This window comes from Mixophyes fleayi, chromosome 8, assembly GCF_038048845.1.
Source record: "Mixophyes fleayi isolate aMixFle1 chromosome 8, aMixFle1.hap1, whole genome shotgun sequence".
NCBI classification, from domain to species: domain Eukaryota; kingdom Metazoa; phylum Chordata; class Amphibia; order Anura; family Limnodynastidae; genus Mixophyes; species Mixophyes fleayi.
The window spans coordinates 105,981,531-105,987,959 of record NC_134409.1 but is presented as its reverse complement, the minus strand read 5'-3'; the positions used below and the strand labels follow the sequence as shown (position 1 = coordinate 105,987,959).

General features: G+C 41.6%; 1 long non-coding RNA gene across 1 annotated transcript; it reads left to right on the top strand.

Annotated features, from left to right (window-relative positions):
- The first annotated feature begins 400 nt into the window (after nucleotides 1–400).
- LOC142099548 (uncharacterized) lies at nucleotides 401–6,222 on the top strand. The gene is made up of 2 exons (XR_012678570.1): nucleotides 401–529; nucleotides 5,995–6,222. It is a non-coding gene; the product is annotated as an uncharacterized LOC142099548 (long non-coding RNA).
- The last annotated feature ends 207 nt before the right edge of the window (nucleotides 6,223–6,429 follow it).

The following is a 6,429-nucleotide window of genomic DNA, read 5'->3' as shown; positions in this document are numbered from 1 at the left end:
GATAATTGGCCTCTTTAATTCATGTATATGGGCAATCTGCCTTATTCTATTACCTGTAGTTGACTACTCTCCCGGAACGCCCGGGAGACTCCTTAAATTCTGGGAGCACTCCCGGACTACTGGGAGAGCAGAGCAACCTCCCGGTTCCCGGCAATTTGATAAATTAACAGTGTAAATCATAGAAGTATAACACAGCTTAGAGTTTCATGATATAATATGGTCTGGGATTGGATTTTAAATGGCTCAAATGTTTTTTGTATCGTGTTAAAAACTTTCAGTTAAGGTTTATTAATTGTGATTTTTAAACTTTAAATCAGCTGCTATATTTTTATTGTCTCAGAGCCATGTACAACAAAGGAAGCCGACATGATTCAAAATAATATACAGCTAAGATATAGGACACTGTATGTTGAACATGGTGAGGAAATTACATTTGCTTGTTTATCCGGATATGAATCTTCTCCTGGCACCGATATGAGAGCACTGTGTGACCGGGGAGTGCTGCAGTATCCTAAATGCTTCAAAAAAGGCAAGTACCATTAACAAAAGGAAATGAAAGGGGAAAAAAATGCATAAACATGAACATGCTCCTGTGCCACTGAGAGGTACCAATACTCTTACAGACTTACAATACATAGTGTCCTGGTGCAAATAGCACCCGTGTGCTGTAACAATCAATCAGGAATCTTTTAAACAGCCTAGTGCAAAAATAATCATGCAATATCATGTTTTTGTTTTTTTTCAGGGTTATAGCTAGTGGTCGAAGTGGAAATTTAGAAGTAGGGTATGGAAAATATAAGTGAATGGAAGTTGATAGTTTTACAATCAAAGCAGTAGGAGAAGTGGCGGTGTGGCATACCACCGTTTACTGGCCCACTTGGACCTCCATTTATAGCATATTTTTGCTATTTGCACCTAGATATTAAACAAGTGTACGAATTGCCCCAGGTCATTTTCACATTAATCTACAATAGCTCTTTTGAGGGTCATAGCCTGGAGGCAATTTATCAGTATAAAATCTACCACTTTTCATATGAGAGAATACTACAGGCAAAATATCAGCAAGTCCGAGTTATCTTACTTGCACTTGTGTAAATAGTTTTTTGCTTTTTACACTATATTTATACACTATACATGTTCAGGAATCATAGGCAACCACAAAAGGTATATGGGAAATGCCTCATTGGAAGCTCAGCAGCTGTAGACTATGGTAATCATGCTTTCTCTAAGCTGCAGTTTTCTGCAATATTTGAACCAATCAGAAATTATTAGATCATACTGCTGATAGTCATCATTGCATTTTGTTGCACCCTCAAGAGATAGAAGGTGTGTGTGTGTGAGGATGTGTCCTCGTCAATTGTGGTGCAATTACGTGAACACACCCTTACTGTACTCATCCTACACTAACACACTACTTTTCTGCCTCTCCAGGCATTGGGAGATGCAATCATCATCATCATCATCATCATTTATTTATATAGCGCCACTAATTCCGCAGCGCTGTACAGAGAACTCATTCACATCAGTCCCTGCCCCATTGGAGCTTACAGTATAAATTTCCTACTATAGACACACACTCACACACATACAGACAGAGAGGGAGAGACATGCAAGTCAATGGTTTGCAAAAATGTATATACAGACATGTGCACATTTTTGGTGCAAATGTGCAGTACAGAAATGCATAAAAAACACATGCATCCAAACGAGCCCCATTATGTCTAGCAAAAGTCATGCATGTAATTGGCAGCGTGTAAGATGTAATTTGTCCAGTAATAAAGCACTTCAAAATATATTTTGGGCATAATAAAGCACAACAGGATGTCATATGTAATATGCCAATAATAATACCCAGTAGTGTGCAATTTACTGGTAATAATGTCAAGTATGATGTATTTACAGCAGACAATATGTAATTTGCTCCGTAATAGCCAGCAAGGTGTACCGTCAGTTATTTTTCCTATGTCCATTATAAAGCCAATAGAGTGTAATGTAGGGAATTAACGCTGCTTAGGAAAATGATGCAGAAAGGGAATGGGAATTGCTGCCCTAAATACCCTTATGAAGGTAGTCTGTAGCCCTCATGGAGAAATGAGAAGGATAGAGTAGTGGGTATATGGCACACAGGGTGAAAAGGATGGGAATGGGGATGGGAAAGATAAGGGTTGTTAGGATATGAGATTATGTAAATATTAGTTGCCGAGAGATAATTTATAAACGTATCCCTTGACAACACTAATATTTACATCATCTCATATCTTAACATTCCTTATCTTTCCCGTCCCCTTCACGTCCTTTTCACCCTGTGCACCATATACCCACTACTCTCAGGGGCGAACGGAGGATTGTCGGGGAGGGGGTTTCCCCCCTGACCCAAAAAAACCCCCACCCCCCGCGGCTTCGTTTCTTCAGCGCTGCGGCTGCTGTATAGGACAGTGCAGCTATAGCGGCCACTTAGTTAGCGCAGGGGGGGGTTTCTGGAGACTCAGAAACCCCCCCTGCGTGCGCCACTGACTCTATCCTTATCAGTTATAAAGCCAAGTAATTTGCCCATTAAAAGATGAACCTTGGCAAGTAATAGACAGCAAGATGTAATTAATCAGTAAAAACACCAAGTAGCATATATTATGTAATCATTTCCTGTATGATCTAATGTGTCTTTTAGGGGTTTAAGGCACAATATAACAGGGTTTTTTGTTTTTTTTACCTCCTTCCCAACCTCACTCTTGATTTTTGTTTCCTGTCCCTCTAATTTAAATGTATTGTAGTGGAAAAAGCATTAATCAGACACCGCTAAATGAAAAAAACATGTGTATGAGCATTTCAACATTGCAATTGTAACACTGCTATACAGTATTGGATCAGAAATGCTGTCAGAAGTTAATTTTATATATTTGAACTTAACTAATGTGTTCAGCCAAATTGTCACCAATAGACCAGTTTGGAGATTCAGAAAAAAAATCCCAAGTGTTGTTAAGTTTTAATGAACTCCCACACATTCACACTTCTCTAGCAAGCACAATCCTGGTGCTAATAAAGTTTCTTAAACTCCAGAAAACTTGTAGATGCTGCAGCATATTTTTTTCTAACCACTGATAGGAAGAAAATATAAATAAAATTAATTTGTTTTGTGTATGTTGTCATGTATTGTATATATGTGTAATATGGACTAGAACTACAAGTTAGTATTCTATTTTTATGCATCCACACTTCTTGCTCAAGCAGTGGTTTTGGAACACATACCTTTGTTGGATATGCTAGTAAATGAGGCTTTCTGTTGCTAGAAGACAGGGAATGTGTTTATCTATCAAGTCTGTCCATTGATTTTGGATTCCTCAGAGCAATAGTATCATTTATAGAGAGACAATCTGCAGACCAAATTCCTATGCATCTTCCACTCTATTAAATTTTACATGTTACTAAAATTGATGATGCCCATGTCATTAAAACACCTAATCATTCCTTTAAAAGTAATCTCCTTAAACAATCCCTTTGATGTATAATGTGTACAATTTTTTTGTTCAAATATTGCAGGTTTAAAGACATATAACTTCAAAACCAGTATACATATCAGCCTAAGACTTGGTATAATAAATGCTGCCGTAGGTGTAAAGAAAACCCCCAAGTTTCATAACAATCTGAAATGGTCACTTTGGAACCTTGTGTTGATTTAATGTGGAATGACCCTTCTTCCATAAAGGCATTTCCTAAAGTATTTAGCGCCTGAGTCATTAAGGAGTGCATAGCAAAACAAAGGAGTAACTTTGCACCTTGGCAAAACCATGTTGCATTGGAGGGAGGCGGCAAATCTAAAATGTGGGGACAGATTTATAGTTGGGTTAGGGCATGTCCTAGATCAGTGTTGGCTAACCTGTGACACTCCAGGGGGTAAATGTATCAAGCTGAGAGTTTTCTGGTGGGTTTGAAAAGTGGAGATGTTGCCTATAGCAAACAATCATATTCTAGCTGTCATTTTGTAGAATGTTCCAAATAAATGATAGCTAGAATCTGATTGGTTGTTCAAACCCGCCGGAAAACTCTCAGTTTGATACATTTACCCCCAGGTGTTGTGAAACTACAAGTCCCAGCATACCCTTCCAGCAAAAAGCTGCTATATATTGGCAAAGCATGCTGGGACTTGTAGTTTCACAACACCTGGAATGCCACAGGTTAGCCAACACTGTCCTAGATAAACTTTAAATTTCTGTGTAAAAATGAAGTTAACAAATATTTGTGTGCTATATCAGTGGTTCCCAAACTTTTGCAGTTCGCGGCACCCTTAGAGTCTCCAAATTTTTTCAAGGCACCCCTCCAAAATAATTACTGAACAGTCCTGTTTTAAAGGTAGTTGGGTCAAAAAGTTGTAATAAGTATTTAGGTCACGACAGAAATACTTATTTAGTTGTATGCAAAAATGCCACTCTGCATCCAGGCACACTGCCCCCTCTGCAACCAGGCACACTGCCCCTCTGCAACCAGGCACACTGCCCCTCTGCAACCAGGCACACTGCCCTCTCTCATGTTGCCCCCTCTGCCACGCTGGCCCCCTCCTCTGCTCTCTGCCACGCTGGTCCCCTCCTCTGCCCTCTCTCACGCTGTCCACCTCCTCTGCCCTTCTGGTCTGCCCTCTGTCCCCCTCCTCTGCCCTCCTGGTCTGCCATCTGTCCTCCTCCTCTGCCCTCTGTCCCCCTCCCTCTCTGTCCCCCTCCTCCTCTGCCCTCTGTCCCCCTCCTCTGCCCTCTGTCCTCCTGGTCTGCCGTCTGTCCTCCTCCTCTGCCCTCTGTCCCCCTCCTCTGCCCTCTGTCCCCCTCCTCTGCCCTCTGTCCCCCTCCTTCTCTGCCCTCTGTGCTCCTCCTCTGCCCCCCTCCTCTGCTCTCCTGGTCTGCCCTATGTCCCCCTCCTCCTCTGCCCTCGGTCTGCTCTCTGTCCCCCTCCTCCTCTGCCCTCGGTCTGCTCTCTGTCCCCCTCCTCCTCTGCCCTCGGTCTACTCTCTGTCCCCCTCCTCCTCTGCCCTCGGTCTGCTCTCTGTCCCCCTCCTCCTCTGCCCTCGGTCTGCTCTCTGTCCCCCTCCTCCTCTGCCCTCGGTCTGCTCTCTGTCCCCCTCCTCCTCTGCCCCGCGCCAGGTGCCAGGCAAAAAAAAAGAAAAGAAAGAAAACAGAAACTTACCAATCCGCGCAGCGACGGGACCCAGCAGCCTCCTCTCTCCCACAGCTGTCACTGAATGACGTCAGTGACAGCTGCGGGAGAGAGGAGGCTGCTGGGTCCCAACGCCGCGCGGATTGGTAAGTTTCTGATTTCTTTCTTTCTTTCTTTTTGCCTGGCCCACGGCACCCCTGTGACAGCGCCGCGGCACCCTTGGGAGCTGCAGCGCACACTTTGGGAACCGCCGTGCTATATGACAAAAAAGGCATTTTTTTATTTGTGTGCAAAATAATAAGCTAACTTGTCCCCCTTGCATTGTAACATGGTTTGCCCAGGATCAAACTGACTTTTTTTTTTTTGCCTTGCTCTCCTTAATGACTCGGGCCTTAATGTGTTGAGTTAATGTGACAATTATCATATTCCTGATTTCATTGTAGTTACTATGTATTTGGAATATATTTCTTACACAATGGGGGGAATTCAATTGGCTGCGCTACTGCCAAAAGTAGCGGGGCCTGCGCACTATTACCGATATTATGGTAATAGTGCACGTAATTATTAACCTCAATGAAGGCTTTTTGCTCGCGACTCCCTGAGCCGCGAGCAGAAACCATGGTTAAAATTACCGTCTTAATGGTAATAGGTTTAACATGGCGTTACTCTGAGGGGAATTTAATCCCCCCCCCCAATGTTAGTTAATTTGTAGGATTTGCAGGATACATATAGTTTTTTTGCTACAATGTTATTATTTGTGGTAAAGTTTTATTGTATGGGGATTGTTTTCTTAATATAAGTGCAACAGTGCATATTACAACAAACTACAATAATTCAATGATCTTCATTCTTTTCCAGAATGAGTATGAAGATGTGATACCCCCACACAATATACCACATTTCAGAGAGATGCTTCCCTGCGTTATTACAACTTTCCTGGCAAAATATACATACAGTTTGCTATGACCTACAGAGATGACACTTATGATTTCTTGTGGTAGATGCAAGGAAATAGTAGAAACTGAAAATGCCTTCATTAAAAAAGTGAAATGCTTGTTTAAATAAATGTCATCTTATATAAAGTAACATATATGTTGTGTATTATATTAATTCATTTTCGTTTTTGTGTTTTTTCTGTAAAGAGTGTGAAAATGTAGAGACCTTATGGGTGGGTATATTTATGGGGAAATTACTGTTTGGGTTTGTTATAAGCCAAAACACTTAGCAAAAATAATTGTACTGAAATGCATTTAATATTACAAATTGAAAGTGCAGCAAAAAATGTTATTGGCA